The sequence below is a fragment of the Cucurbita pepo genome, chromosome 2 (genome assembly GCF_057944985.1).
Source record: "Cucurbita pepo subsp. pepo isolate OVF chromosome 2, ASM5794498v1, whole genome shotgun sequence".
Lineage (NCBI taxonomy): Eukaryota > Viridiplantae > Streptophyta > Magnoliopsida > Cucurbitales > Cucurbitaceae > Cucurbita > Cucurbita pepo.
Genome location: NC_141799.1, coordinates 11,033,846 through 11,049,727, shown reverse-complemented (window position 1 = coordinate 11,049,727; position 15,882 = coordinate 11,033,846). Strand labels below are relative to the sequence as shown.

Below are 15,882 nucleotides of genomic sequence, written 5' to 3'. Positions count from 1 at the left end.
GACCTATCAAGTGTCTGAATGCTCACAAAGAGCCACTCTTTATGCCTTCCACGTTAAATTTGGTGAATTCATTAGCTGACTATGAGATGACTTTAGTTGAAACATCGCCAATTGAAAGCATTGAAAACTCTTACATGGAAGCCCCCTTACTTCAAAACATAGTGGGAGAGATGGAAGAGTAAGGTCTTATGTACAAGACATGAATTAACCCTATATCAGCTAAGAGAACTATGACCATCATACACAATTTCATGACAGAGACTGAAGCAATATACTATACACAATTTCATGACAGAGACTGAAGCAATATACTATAGCATCAAGATATACTAAAATAAAAGTCATCAATTTAGCAACCCTACCTATAGTACATATACTACCCAATTGAAAAAAAAGATATACATATGCGAGATAGTGAAAAATGTTGTACATGTTGGAAAAAAAAAATATTTTTCCATCTCATAAATTTAGGGTACTTCAATTTAAAAAGTTCTCACAAAAAAATTTGTCTCACTTCACGAAAAATTAAATAACTCTCTATATTTAATTTCTTAAATAAATATCAAAACCGATTAAAAAAAAAAAAAAAAAAAAAAGAATGATTTTTTTTTTTTTTTTTTTTTATCACTAACACTAATATAAACATGACATCTCAACCACGTTAATTAAAACAGGCCACATCATATCAAAATCTTGACTTTTGAAGTTATTGTTTGGAGCCCTCGACCTTTTTCGAGCTTGTCTTTGACACTCGTGTCGTCTCTCTCTCGAACTTAGCGTATGACTTAACTTCAATGCACATTCTTGGTGTATTGGATGATGCCTTGTATGCCTTAGCTTCAATGCACATTCTTGCTGTATTGGATGATGCCTTGTATGCCTTAGCTTCAATGCACATTCTTGGTGTATTGGATGATGCCTTAGCTTCAGTGCACATTCTTGGTGTATTGGATGATGTCTTAGCTTCAGTGCACATTCTTGGTGTATTGGATGATGCACTGTCCTCCTCTCGCATCATGACACTTCTCAATCTTGGGACTCATGTGGTCAGATAGATGTCATTTAAGGGTCGCCCCTTGTCTGTCTTGTGGATGTCATTTGAGGGTCGCCCCTTGCCTGTCTTGTGTGGAGGTCACAATCTGGACTCATGTGGTCGGATAGATGTCACTTGAGGGTCACCCCCGTTCACCCCTTGTCTGTCTTGTGTGGAGGTCCCTTGTCTGTCTTGTGTGGAGGTTATGATTAGAGGGAGGGTCGTTGGGACAGGAAACGTTCGGCCTTCCGCTAGCCTTTTTTTAATGAAATTGGGTCGGTTCATGACCTAGTTTTTGTGCCTATAAACTTGAAACCAGACCTAGTTTTTATGCCTATAAACTTGAAACCAACCCAAAAGGACTCGAATCCAAAAAGATCAAAACAAACCAACCTAACCAAAAAAGTTAATAATGAAAATTTGAGAAGAAAAGAAAATGAAATCTAGTAAGCTTTTGAAAAATTTGGGCAACTCTCCCTCCACACTCACTTTGATTCAAACTAGTTTCTTTAGCTTCATTGTGGGCCGAGGAGGCCTATAACTCATTAACAAGAAATTATGTGTCGCTATTGACTCACGAACTAGACCCTATGACCTTTAAAATTGGAGAGCACTAAGAGTTATAGAGTGACCCTAGATTAGTTAGATTATTAAAATGTGAAGGAGTCGATGTCCAAATTTATAGGATTCAAAACAGACATATTATTGATTCATGGCATTCCAAGTACATGTACGATAAAATGAAGAAAGGTTGAAGAAAAATGAATTAGGCACGCCCAAGGAGAAGATTGGCTATAACCAAGATGATACTACAAATATCTTCCACAGTCTTCCCGTTGCCAGACAACGCCGATGGGTCCTTCGGCGGCTGCGTGAAGCTGTCCAGACAGTCGTCGGCCTCCGTCATGGCTGCAGACGCCTTAATGTTGACGCCATTGTAGTCACCTTCCCTCAGGTCGTTCTTCCCATCCTCGATGTCGTCGGCGGCATCGTCGTATTGTTCAGCACAGGTGGCATATCGCTCCTTAAGCTTGGGATCGGCTGCCTTGGACGCCAGGGACAGGGCGAGGGCACGAGTTTGAGCAACCTTGTCGTGGGCGAGGTTGAGGGTGAAGGTGGCCAGCCCTTTTAGGTCTCTGGTGCCAGCAGATTTCAACACGTTAAAGCAAAAAGAAGGGTTTCTAGTTTTCTTGCAGATGGTGGAAACGATGTCGTCTTGGGAAGCCGCATGCATGGGCACCATCCCATTGAAGAACAGTACTAAAAGGACAATCCTAAAGACGGCAAGAAAACTAGAAGATGCCATTTTTTATTTTGATTTTTCTGTCTGTTTTGCTCAATTAATTCGGAGAGAGGGTTCACATATTTATACACTCACAAATATTCCTTTTAATAGCTTTCACATTAGAAATTTAAGTAAAACCCTATTAAAAGAAAAACGAACAAAAATAGACGGAATAGGTTAAGCTTTTTTCTCTCTAAACCCAATCACAAATTTGGCTAAGTTATTATGCACTTTTTTAGACAATACACCGTCTTCCTCCATGTGCCACTCTCGTGTTAACCTTGACTGACTACACATAAGAGTCATAACTTTACTCTCTTGTTAGTAAGATTATAACCGTTCTCCTCAGCTTAAATTAATAATATTTATTTTACAAAAAAAATTAAAAAATCAAGGTTATTAATGTAATATTGAACCATAGTTTTCATGAAGAGGATAATATTTAATAAATAACCTAAAAAATATATAGTACATGGATAGTGCTAATACGTCGACCAATATTTGTTTTGCCAATATTTTTTGTTGGCATCACGAAAAGTAGTCCTTGCCATGATTGTGTGTTTTGACGTAAGGGATGTGAGTCAATAAACTCGAGTGGGTTAAAATCATGGATGTGGGAATCATGCATTGAGAAGTTAGTAAGTCAACAAGCTCGACTTGGCTAAAATCATGGGATGTTGAGAAGTTAGTAATCATGGAACATTTGGGGCAATCATGAGATAAGGGAGACCAACCTCAGCCCACAATTTTCTGCAAGTTTGTTAGAAGCAATCATGAGATAACTCAACCGGGGATTTTCTGGGTCGAATAGATGCAATCATGAGATAACCCAGACCATCCTCAGTCCGAGAACTTAAAAGTTTTTTTGGAGTTAGCGAACTACTACGGAATGTTTCTTTTTAGGACTTATTCAAACCTTGACAAAGTTAATCAAGAGCTTAAGGAGTTTTTTATGTATGCGCTAATGCCAGCACTATTTTATGGTTCAAGCATGGTGTACAACGATGCCTCGAGAAAAGGATTGGGGCTGCGTGTTGGTGTTAATGGAGAAGTGATTGTATATGGCTCCTAATAGCTTAAGAAATATGAGCGTAACTACCTAACCCTCGATTTGGAGTTAGCAACTGTGGTGTTCACGTTAAAAATATGGTGACATTACTTGTATGGTGAAAAGGTACGGGTAGTAAAACCATAAGAGCCTCAAGTATCTTATTCAGGTACAAAGAGTTGAACATGGGACGAAGGAGATAGTTGGAGTTTGTGAAGGATTATGATACAAAGATCCTTTATCACCCATGTAAAGCTAACATAGTGGCCGATATGTTGAGTAGAAAGACAGCTCACTCTTCTGGAATGTCATTTCGGTTCTCTAAATCTTCAAAAATTTCACTAGATGGTCATAATTCAAGTCATTTTAGGATTAGTATGGATGTAAAATAGTCAAAAGATCACCTTCCACACACCTTCACGCGCCCCATGCGTGGCTGGAATGGCTTCTAGGCATGATTCCACTCGCAACGGGCTCACGTGCAAATACCACGGCCAGTTGCTATTGGCGCTCAATTTAAGAATAATTTAACTTAAACTCCCAAAAACAATTTCACTACTTGACACCCACCCCACTCACGACACTGAGTGTTCTTGGCTTCGAGTCCAGGCGACGTAAGGCATTAGTATTTTCTTATTTTTTCTTGGTGTGGCATGTGTCCTCCAAAAGCACACCTTCAAGTCTCGCAAAATGTTGCCTCATCGATTTTCCTTCAATTAACGTAGGGTCGGCGCATGTCCTTCCACCTCCATGAGCGCGCTTAGATTTAATCCACCTCCCCACAATGGTATCAGAGCCATGCCCTAAACTTGGTCGTACCCATAGATTGGTAAATCCTCAAATGTCGAACAAAGAACTCCAAAAGAAAAGGAGCCGAGCCTCCTTGAAGGCATAGTAAAAAACAACTAAGACTCCAAAAGAAAAAGAAGTCGAGCCTCGATTAAGAGGAGGCGTACTTTTCTCGAGGTGAGGTGTTGGATGATGAAAGTAAATACAGACGGTTGATTGGCAGATTAATATATTTGGCCGTTACTAGGCCTGACATAGTTTATTCAGTTCGTATGCTTAGTCAATTTATGCATGAACCAAGAAAACCACATTGGGAGGCAGCTCTTCGGGTTCTGAGATACATCAAAGGTACTCCTCGTCAAGGACTCCTACTACCATCTGAAAACAATTTAAGATTACAAGCATATTGCGATTATGACTGGGGTGGTTGTCGAACTCCAGACGGTCTATTTCTGGGTTCTGCATTTTCTTCGGAAATTCAATTATTTATTGGAAGTCTTAACTAATGTGTCCAGATCATCCGCAGAAGGCTAGTATCGAGCTATGACAAATACTTGTTTAGAGTTAACTTGGTTAAGATGCATTCTTCAAGACTTGAATGTTCCACCGTCCGAACCAGCATTATTATATTGTGATAATCAAGCAGCATTACATACAGCAGTCAATCCAGTCTTTCACGAACGTACGGAACACATTGAAATAGATTGCCATATAGTTCGAGAAAAGTTACAAGCTGGAATCATCAAACCGTGTTATGTTTCGACTAAAATGCAATTGGCAGATGTTTTCACTAAAGATTTGGGAAGACATCAGTTTGATCTTTTGAAGGACAAGTTGGGTGTGATTGACATACACTCTCCAACTTGAGGGGAGTATTAAGATATGATATTTGGAGAATATGTTTTAATAATTAGTTATGAAGCATATGTTAGATATCCGTTAATATTTTTTCTTTGTTTTTGGGAGTTGTTAGTAGTATATTTTATCTTATGATTTGATTAATAGTATATTTTATCTTATTTACAAAATTTAGCAGTTGTATTAGTTGATAGTTTGTATCCTATATTTTCATTGTATTAGTTGATAGTTTATATTGTATTTAAACGTTTGTAATCACTAAGATCATACTTTCGATCCCAATTCTATTTCTCATTCTTAACACTATGGAAACCTAATTTTTTTTGTGACAAAATTTTGTGTGTCCCTAAGTTATGTAGCAGGGACATCGATAATGGCCACAAAATTCCCAGCTGAGTTCACCAATTTCATCGTTGGCGTAACAGTGTGCATGATAGTTTCAATGTTGCAATTTATAGCGCTATTGAATGAGTTGCCTGCCAACACACCATCAGTTTCCAGGAACTCTCTGTACTTCACTTTGTTCTTCGCATTAAGCGGCATGCTCTCGTCTTATGTGTCGTCGGTAAAAGCTTTGACGCCGGAGCCGATGATGCCCCGAGTCACCGCTGTTCTGCCGCTTACTCTTGGCATTGGTGTTGTTTCAATGGGGATTTTATCGTGCATACAGAAGGTACAACAGAGACGTATGCGTTAACTGTTCAGTGAAATTTATATATGTTTTACTTTTATTAATTGAACTCGTATAGTTTAAAATGTTTTTATTAAGTTATTTTTGTTGTAATGATTTGAATGTCTTATTAGATCATTGTTATTATCGAATATCACTTATTTATGTCGAGCCTCGAGCCACGTTTTGAGAGAAAAGGTTTTAGTAAATGTGGACGAGAAAAATCATTGAAAGCGAGTTGAAAGAAAGCATTGTGAAAGTTAAGAACGATTACAATACTTGGTCCAGAGAGGTTTAACGATTACTTTGTCCCGGTATGGTACATTTTAAGGCGGTCTGAAAGAAGTAAACATGATTTCGTCGAATGGTCATACAACATAAAATGTAATAAGAAAGTAACACAACATGAAAGCAAGTAGAAAGGCTTTGGCATGTCAGGAGCATGCGGCAATGGGTAATATGTCTTGGACAAACATGACCATGAGATCCTCGCCCGCCTAATTGGTTGACGTCCTTGTCAACTAACGAAGTTCAAAATCTACAATGTGGGTCATGACAGAGTCCAGATTTTTGGCACGTTCTCAGTTTGTTTCCTCTGTAGGGAGGTTCTTCCATTTGTCAAATAATTCTCGAACATTCTGTACAGACCTTCTAACTTTCCTAACTTTCTTAGCTAGGATTACCTTGACTTCTTTGTTTGAGGTCTATTCTAGGTTTTGCAATGATATTGCGGCTGCTCTGGATATTGTTGAGGTAAGACTTTAGATTGCTCACATGAATTACGATATAGATTTTCATCCACGTGGGGAATGCCACCCTATAAGATGTAACTCCAATTTTCTTGAGAACTTCACCCGGTTCTTCGTATTTTTAGACAAGCCTCTAGTCCTTTGTGCTGCAGAAATTGATCTATTCTAGAATCAACTTGATGAGAACTTAGTCTTTTACCTGAAATGTGACGGGACAGTACTTCCTTCTTCCATTTTTGAAGTTTTGGGCTTGAGGATTCTTCCCTGCGTATGGGTGGTTAATGATATGGCATAGGGATGGTTGCCTTCGGCTCACAATTTCAAAGGGATTTCTCCCGGTCGAGGAACTACTTTGGCAAATAAAGAAAATTGGACCACATCTAGTGTTGCATCTAATTTGTTTTTACATGCCTAAACGAAGTGTCGCAAATATTCTTCCAACAAACAATTGAATCGTTCGGTCTATCCATCAGTCTGGAGATGGTAACTCAATGAGATATTCGAAGTTGCCTTCAAGAACTCGAATTAATTCATCCAAAATGTCTTGATAAATATGTTTGAAGAATAGTTGGTCAGCCAATTCGACTGAACATATCTTGGGCGTGAGTTTGAACGCGACATATTTCGAGAATCAATCGACGATGACCTGACTTCATGTTTGCCAACCTTTGAGTGTGTGATGAAGGTTAGTGATACACTCTCCCAAGGTCTTGTCGGCACCAGCAAGGGTTCGAGGAGTTCTGAGATCTTGGCCTTTTTAACTTTGCCCTATTGGCAAATGAAGCATTTCTTGGTGTACTATATTATGTCATCTAGCATATTTTGTCAAAAGTACCCCTTCTAATCATGTAACATAGTAAAAGTAATCAAGGTCTAAACCTGTGTGCACTCAGAGAATGGAATAACTCGAGGAGTTAGTCCTAAACATCTTGAAAACGAGAGACAAGATTTAAATTGTCTAGATGCCCTTAAGAACCCAGTAGGCTTCCACAATATCTAAGAATAACAAAGTGATATGAACCAAGAGACATCAATCATACAATATGCTTCACTGAAGATGTGAAGAAAATATTGTTGAAATTATCAAAAGATATTTCAATTCACGCCACATTGAAGAAGAATGAAGTTTCATATTATAAATTTTGGGTGGATTACAATTGAGAGTTATTGTATTTCATTAATGTATTTTAGGACTTTTAATTTACTTGGTTACAATAAAATAATGGTTAATTATAGCCATTAAATATGAATGTTACAACTCTTATAATGCCTTTAGTAGTTTCATTTTGAGGCTATATAAAGCCATGTATGTTGTATTTGTAAGGCAGACTTGGAAAATGTAGTAAAAGAAGCATTTGTACTTTTCTTTAGCCAATGACTAAGTTTCTTTGCAATTTTTTGTAGTTTAGGTTGCATGTAGAATCATTCAAGCTTGACATGATAAATCTTGCTTGTGGAGTGATTCGAATCTCAAATAAGTGTTTGAGATATTTGATCAACAAGAGTCATTCAAGCTAGACATGATCGATCTTACTTGTGGAGTGATTCGAATCTCAATCAAGTGTTCTTGCCTTGAGATATTCGATTAACAAGGTAATCCGAATCTTATTCCCCTTGTAGTTGATTCCTTATCTTATCATTTGCATTGCCCTTATCTCTTTTAATTCTCTTATTATTTTTTTGTCTCAGTTTGTGTAGAATGTTCATATTCTATCACAAAAATATATATATATACATTTTTTTTATGTTCTTTAAAGTGTTACATTTGGATCTTATCAACACTTTATTCTTCTTTAAGATCTTCTAAATCAATTTTCTTGTTGGTAAATTGGTTAGATTGTGCCAATAAGAAAAAAAAAAAACCATTGAAAGAAAGAAAGCATATTGTATGATTGATGTCTCTTGGTTCATATGACAAAGGTAACTTTTTCAAGTTGTTAGCAATATGTATGGTGTTAATAGGGTCTCCGCTACCGTTTCCACTCCAGTACCCATACCGTCGAGTTTTTAATTCGATACTGTCCTATCGAGCCAAGTATAGGTCAGCAAGAGTATGCAATTAGGTGTCCCAACTTTGTGGAAATTGTCAAATGTCTCTTGAACAAGACCACTTAGATGTAAAACTATTCTTGAGATGGGTGCATGGGATCATGTAGGTTAATCCAATAGTTGGCCGGCACACAAGGGTCGCTTCCCCCAGACTCTGGTGACTTTATGGTCCTGTGGGATGGTCTGCCAACTAACCTCCCATAAATGAGGTTTAGACTAGAAGACACCTTACTGCCCAATCAAAACTTTATGAAGTAGCACCTCAATCCAAGGCGTTGGACATTCACTGCAAGAGCATAGCAAGCTATATAAATATAAGAACATAAAAGTTTTTTTTACCCTAAAGATGAAATTTATCGCCCCGTAAACTCACAACACCAGAATTAGGAGACCACTTCCTCGAACCCAGAGTAAGTTCATGAGTAACTAGAGAACCACATAAAACTTCGAAGCACCTCAGATGCTCAAATAGCAGTAGAGACCAGGATTAAACTTATTAGAGCCCGGAGAAAAATCCATGGATACCTACCAGGATGAGGATGCCATAAGAGCCTACGAGTAGATTGCTTATCGAGTTTTTTTTATATTTACCCATTTTCCTTCTTTTTTTTCAGGTGTTTGTAGGTTGGAATTGAGGTAGGGAGCATTTGAGAGTTGTTTGGTCACACGGGTCATTATGAAATGTTAGCTCATCTTCCTATTTTGTGTCTTTTGTATTTCCTTCTATAATTGTATTCCAATGGCAATGAGTGAGAAAGCTTAGTCACATAAACCTTCCAATTTATTGTCTAGTATATCTAATATAGCAACTTGTTGTTCAATTAAGCTCACTATGACGAGGCTTATCCAATTCATGACTGTGATTATGATTCATTTAACTCTCAAATTAAATGGTTAGCTATTTATTGGTTTCACCTTGAACCAACTTATTAACTGTAACAGCCTAGATCCGTCCCTAGCATATATTGCCCTCTTAGGATTTTCTCTCTCGGGCTTCCTCTCAAGATTTTTAAAACGCGTCTGTTAGGAAGAGGTTTTCACATGATAAAGGGTGTTTCGTTCTCCTCCCCAATCAATATGGGATCTCGCAACTCTTCCTTTAGTCTCAATGTGGGTGCAATGGACGATCAGTCAAACTTAACTCATTCACATACATGACAAAAAAAAAAAATTAGAGGTTTCAATCATCTTACCTATGAAGCTATGAAGCCATTGATAGAGTCGATGAAGAAAGAATCCCAACTAATGACGTAACGGAAGCCAAGTTCAATTCTCCTCTTTCAGATTGCATGTAACTGAGATCTATGAAAAGAGTCTTTATTGCCAGTTGTTTATGCATTCAAACAAGAAAAAGAAGATAAGAGAGAAAAAAATAATTAGAGAGTTTAAAAACATAAAAAGTAAAAAAAGATATCGTTAGAAGGAGGGCTTGAACATCCGACCTTGTGGTTAACAGCCACACGCTCTAACCAACTGAGCTATTCCAGCTAATTGTTCATTGCATTTTGAATTAATTAATTTAAAATTTATTTATTTTTATTTAGGATTATTAATTCAAGGTCTAAAGCAGCATTGGTAAGCTTCAATGAGACACCGAGATTTGAAAGTGAAAGATGATGCTGGGATGACAATTGCAAAACATGGTTCGATAAGAAGAAAAATGAGTAGAGGCAAGTTCATGGTACAAGAAGTGGAAGGAAGAACAACAGCTCAGGTGGAGATGGTGGTTGATTTTCGTAATTCAAGTCCACGTAAGTAGAGACCGGGTTGAGGGGCTTGCAAAGTTGATCTTGTCAAAGGCATGTCGAGGCAATTTACGACGTATTCATGCTACATAGGATGTTCTCACCTTCAACATAATATAATAAGGCAGAAGTGTTGAAAATTGTTAGCGTCTAACATTAGCTCATTAAAGGAAAGATCATGAGTATATTTGAGAAACACTATTTAAAAAAAAAAAAAAAAAAAAAAAAAAAAAAAAAAAAAAAAAAAAAAAAGTCCAAAGAGCTGATACTCAAAATGAATAATATCATATCATTGTGGAGGTGGATTGTTCCTATCGAGAAGTTCAAGAACCGAAGAGAAGTATGGTTAAAAAATGGTTTAATTGTTTGAGGTTGAGTTGGAAAAATATTACTATAAGATTCTCTAATTTCCTCGTCGACATTGACATTGGTTGCCCCTTCGGCCGTGGTTCTTAGAGCTTAATGCTATGTGGCATAGGATTATTATGTGTATGCATACTATATATCTAGTAATCTCCAAGTATATGGCAGAACAAATCCAGTCATATTATATATTGAACATCCATAGTGAAGCAACGAGTCCTATAGGTGCAAAGCGTTGGATGAAAGTCCCACGTCCCCTAATTTAGGGAGTGATCATGAGTTTATTATCAAGGAATACTATCTCCATTGGTTTGAGGCCTCTTGGGGAAGTCCAAAGTAAAACCATGAGAGCTTATGCTCAAAGTGGAAAATATCATACCATTCTGGAGAGTCGTGTTCATTCTAACATAGTATCAGAGTCATGCCTTAAACTTAGATATGTCAATAGAATCCTCAAATGTCGAACAAAGGACTCCAAAAGAAAAAGGAGTCGAGGTTCGATTAAGGGGAGGCGTACTTTGTTCGAGGGGAGGTGTTGGATAAAAGTCTCACATCGGCTAATTTAGGGAATGATCCTGGGTTTATAATCAAGGAATACTATCTCCATTGGTTTGAGGCCTTTTGGGGAAGCCCAAAGAAAAACCATGAGAGCTTATGCTCAAAGTGGACAATATCATACCATTGTGGAGAGTTGTGTTCATCCAACACAAAGCATGTCTCGAAGGACAAGCGCCCCGACACATGGGCCAAAGCCTATGTGTGTGTCAAACCAGGTTCTTGAACAAATTCTTAGGGCGAGCTACAACCTATCTAACTTCACCTTCTTACCTTGGTTCTTGCACAAATTCTTCAAGAATGGATTAAAGCTCTTGTATTATCATATGTATGAGAATTTGGCACCTACGCATATGTATTACACTTTAAGAAATCATATGTTTGGATCTAAGTGGGTTTCAAATTGTAAAACCCAATACAAATCAAGTTCTTTATGAAAGCAAAAAAATTTCAATGGGAGGTTCCAAATGTTGTATAAATGCCACGACCAAAATGATGTTGGAGTTTTTGAATTTCGTACCCGTGGATGCTTCGATATTTTTATTACTTTATTATTTTTTTTTATATATATTAATTTTTTCGATTTTGTTTATATTATGGTATATGATTTTTATACAAGTCCGACCTTAGCTCAGTTGGTAGAGCGGAGGACTGTAGTGGTTGAAGAATCCCAAAGTCATCCTTAGGTCGCTGGTTCAAATCCGGTAGGTCGGAGTTTTTAAAAGTTTAATATGTATGTACTATTGATATAAGTATTTTGTTGAATGATTATATATTTTGAATATAGATAATTAATTATATGTCCGTAACTTATAGATAATTACTAATTTTTTCTTTTTACTTTTTTTTTTTTTAACAAATGGAACGACCTGAATCAAATAAAGGGCTAGGTTGTCAAAATTTTCGGGTTAGGTTGGGTTACCAATCCAACCAACCTGAACTTTTGGGTTGTTCCAAAAAATTCTCTCAACCCAACCCGACCCGACCCATGTACACCCGTAACATTATTTTGATTATTTTATATGGAATTTAACACTATTTATTATATGATAAATCTAAGGTTATTAATGTAATTTCGAACAATATGTAGGTTACAAATGGGTGGATCATGTTCAAGAAATAATCTAATGGGTTTATGGTATATGGATAAAGTTTGGTGTTTAGCTGTGAGATTCTACATCGGTTGGAGAGGACAGTAGAATGAAACATTCCTTATAAAGCTGTGGAAACCTCTCCTTAACAGACGCGTTTTAAAACCATGAGGCTGACGCTGATACGTAACAGGTTAAAGCAGAAAATATCTGCTAGTTGTGGGTTTGGGCTGTTACGAATGGTATCAGAGTCACAAACCGGGCAGTGTGCCAGCGAGGATGTTGGGCCCCTGAGGGGGTGTTTTGTGAGATCCCACATCGGTTGGGAAGGGGAACCATACATTCCTTATAAGGGTGTGAAAACTCCTCTATGTCAGCGAGAACGCTGGGTCCCGAGGGGGGTGGAGTGTGAGATCCTACATTGGTTGGAGAGGAGAACCAAACATTCGTTATAAGGGTGTAGAAATCTCTCTGCGCCATCAAGGTGGATTGTGAGATCCCACATCGGTTGGAGATGGGAACCAAGCATTTCTTGTGGAAACCTCTCCGTACCAATGAGGTGGATTGTGAGATCTCGCATCGGTTGGAGAGGGAAACCAAACATTTCTTATAAGGGTACGGAAACCTCTCCGTGCTAACGAGGACGCTTGCCCCAAAAGGGGGTTGATTGTGATTCATTAAGTCTACCCTTATATTATTTTTAAGAATTATCAAGATTGTAAACCATTCGTAAAAATGCCACGACCAAAATTCTTTGGTATCAATTGTTGTGACGGAAGCGGAGGCAAGATCGATCGTACTCACACACCCACAAATATAAGTTAAACAAAGAGAAACAAAGATTTACATGGTTCGGAAGTAAGAAATTTCCCTACATCCACGGGTGATAGCTAATCACTAACCAAAGTGTTTACAAGTGTATCTCACACTCTCACACTACAAATTCTCTGTTACAAAGTTCTTCTCAATTGCCTCGCGTCAAATACAAAATGAAAATGACTCCACGTCTTAAAACAATGTTAGACAAATTTTTATATAAACATAGCAATACTAATTCTCATACATGAATCAAAGGAACACTAGCATACATAAATCAAGATGATTTAAGTACCAATATGAGATAATGTACCAATATTGGAGTGACTGTCATATGCTCAGCAACAGTAGACAACAATGTTGAATGCCAACAAATAGGTCCACTAGCCATAGTGGACAGATAACCAGTAATTGATCGTTACTTATCAATCTCCACTTGTTTCTTGGAAGCAATTGACATAGCATCAACATACAAGATCAAATAGATAAACAAACCACACAATTGTCAAATTGACTGTGAGTGTACTTATGCTCCACCATGAAGTGATCAAAATCCATATACCATTGACGAGGAGATTGTTTCAGCCTATACAAAGATTTCTTCAATCTACACTACTCGAAAACCAACTCACTGTGTCGTATATATTTCTTCTTCCAAATCTCCATGCAAGAAAACAATTTTTATATCAAGTTAAGCAAGCTGAAGATTAAATTAAGCGACCAAAACCAACAAAATTTGAATGGATGGAGATATTCACCATTCTTGAAAGTATGATTTCCAAAAACAAAATCTGAAAAACAAATAAGCAAGCTTGCAATAAGAAACTTATCTTCGACAATTGATGCTGAGTTTGAGCACGTCTGGTGGTCGATGAGGTTAAGTCTTTCACAATACCACAAATGTCCAAACTTGGCTCTGTTGATACTAATTGTGGTACCCTAATGCCACAACCAAAATGCTCTAATACAAATTGTAGTAGCGGAAGTGGGAGCAAGATCAATCATACTCACACACCCACAAATTGTTGTAGCTTACCATGTCTATTAGTAGTCGTGAAGATATCACCAAAGTCCAGACCACTTCTAATTTCTTGTAGTACAACTCAGTGATGTCAAGCTTGTCTCAATTTCTCTAGTGCCTTATCGGGTGTAGAAATAGTCAGGGATCTCTGAACAAGGTCTTTGTTCCATAAACTCGTCACAAGTGCTATGGACCACACGGGTAAACTCGGTAGTTAGTCAACACACGAGGTTGCTCCCCCACTTCAGTGTGATGTTATGGTCTTGTGGAGGGGTTGCTAGCTAAGCTTTCACAAATGATATTCAGGTCTCACGATGCCATATCGTCGTTCAAGTCAGCATGTTTGTTCATGTTGCTCCTCTTCAACTTAGGATACCAGTGATTCACTTCCTAATCAATATAAGCGGCTAAATAAGAAGATCAAACAAGTTTGTTCACCGCAAAGCTTAGTTAGGTTGTTCAGGTGATTGTACGACATTAGGTTAGGTGAACAACCTCCAAACCTTTATTGGGTTTGTAATACACACGAAAACTGACTTAGGAACTTCTAGACCATCCAGAAGCTTAGATAGGTTTAGGAGCATTAGGTGTACGAGCTTATGCATGAACTTCCTAGAGTCCAGGTTAGGTTTAGAAGCTTATGCATGAATTTCCTAGAGTCCAAATTAAAGCTCATAGTAACTTACTAGGTCATGGATGTTTAAAAGCCTACGGGTAGGCTACTTACCAACTATTTTTATGCTCACCAAATATTACTTTTTTTTCTCAAGTGGTTAGCTGATTGGTTGACGTGGGAAGCATTCGGGAGTTATGCGACCACAAAGGAAGGTCATTCTAGAGAGTCAGTTCTTTTGGTATCTTGGCTATAGTTTGTTTGGTATCTCCTACCTTGGTCCCCGATTTTATATTAATATTCAAACAATCTTTCCAAAATAATAAATATATTTGATTTTATCTTTTAAATTTTAAAAATTGTTTTATCGTATTTTTCTTAACACGTTCTAGTGATTCAAAAGTCTAGATCATTAGACCAATACGTTCTGAGAAATTTTCATGAAGAAAGCTTGGTAAAAAATGACTCCAAGCCATGGAATCTAGTGGTGGAATATTGTTTTCTTTTAACTTTCTTTCCAAAATCCTAACCACTTCTTTTCTCTTTCTTTTTTCTTCTTTGTGTTTTTCATCCTCTCTTTTCTAACCGGCTTCATCATTCCCATGGTTCCATCATAAGACCATGACCAAGACAATCTGCTTGTTATGCACCAACTTCACATCTCTAACTAGTATCTTCATCGACTTCTCCCATATGAAGAATCCTCTCTAAAGAAAAGTGACTCATGTTCGATAACGTATGAAGAGTCTGGGGTATACTTCTACGGTATAAACATATGGAACACGTTATGCACGGTGACAAATGTAAGTGGTAGTGCTAATTTGTATGCCACTAGTCCTATATTCTCTAAGATCTCAAAGAGACCTACAAATCTTGTCTTCAACTTGCCCTTCTTCCCAAATTTCAACACACGTATCATAGGTGCAACTTTGAAAAAGACATGATCACGAGTAACAAACTCAAGTTTCTTGCTACGAGTGCCTTCGTAGTGCTTTTGCCCGCTTCGTGCCTTCAGTATTCTTTATCTGATTTTTTGCACTGCTGCATTAATAATCTAAACCAACTCCGACCCTAGAAGTTGTTGCTCACCTACCTCTTCCTAGAAGATAGAAGTTTGACACCTACACTCGTAAAGAGTCTCTAAGGGGGCAATCTACACAGTCACATGTAGCTATTATTATAAGCAAACTCCATTAT

General features: G+C 37.6%; 2 non-coding genes and 1 pseudogene across 2 annotated transcripts; 1 reads left to right on the top strand and 2 right to left on the bottom strand.

The window, feature by feature from the left end:
• Positions 1 to 1,711: 1,711 nt before the first annotated feature.
• On the bottom strand, positions 1,712 to 2,368 carry LOC147793673 (pectinesterase inhibitor pseudogene; annotated as a pseudogene).
• Positions 2,369 to 9,895: 7,527 nt separating this feature from the next.
• On the bottom strand, positions 9,896 to 9,969 carry TRNAN-GUU (transfer RNA asparagine (anticodon GUU)). The gene has a single exon. It is a non-coding gene; the product is annotated as a tRNA-Asn (tRNA).
• A 1,795-nt stretch (positions 9,970 to 11,764) lies between these two features.
• Positions 11,765 to 11,858, top strand: TRNAY-GUA (transfer RNA tyrosine (anticodon GUA)). Its single transcript has 2 exons — positions 11,765 to 11,801; positions 11,823 to 11,858. It is a non-coding gene; the product is annotated as a tRNA-Tyr (tRNA).
• The last annotated feature ends 4,024 nt before the right edge of the window (positions 11,859 to 15,882 follow it).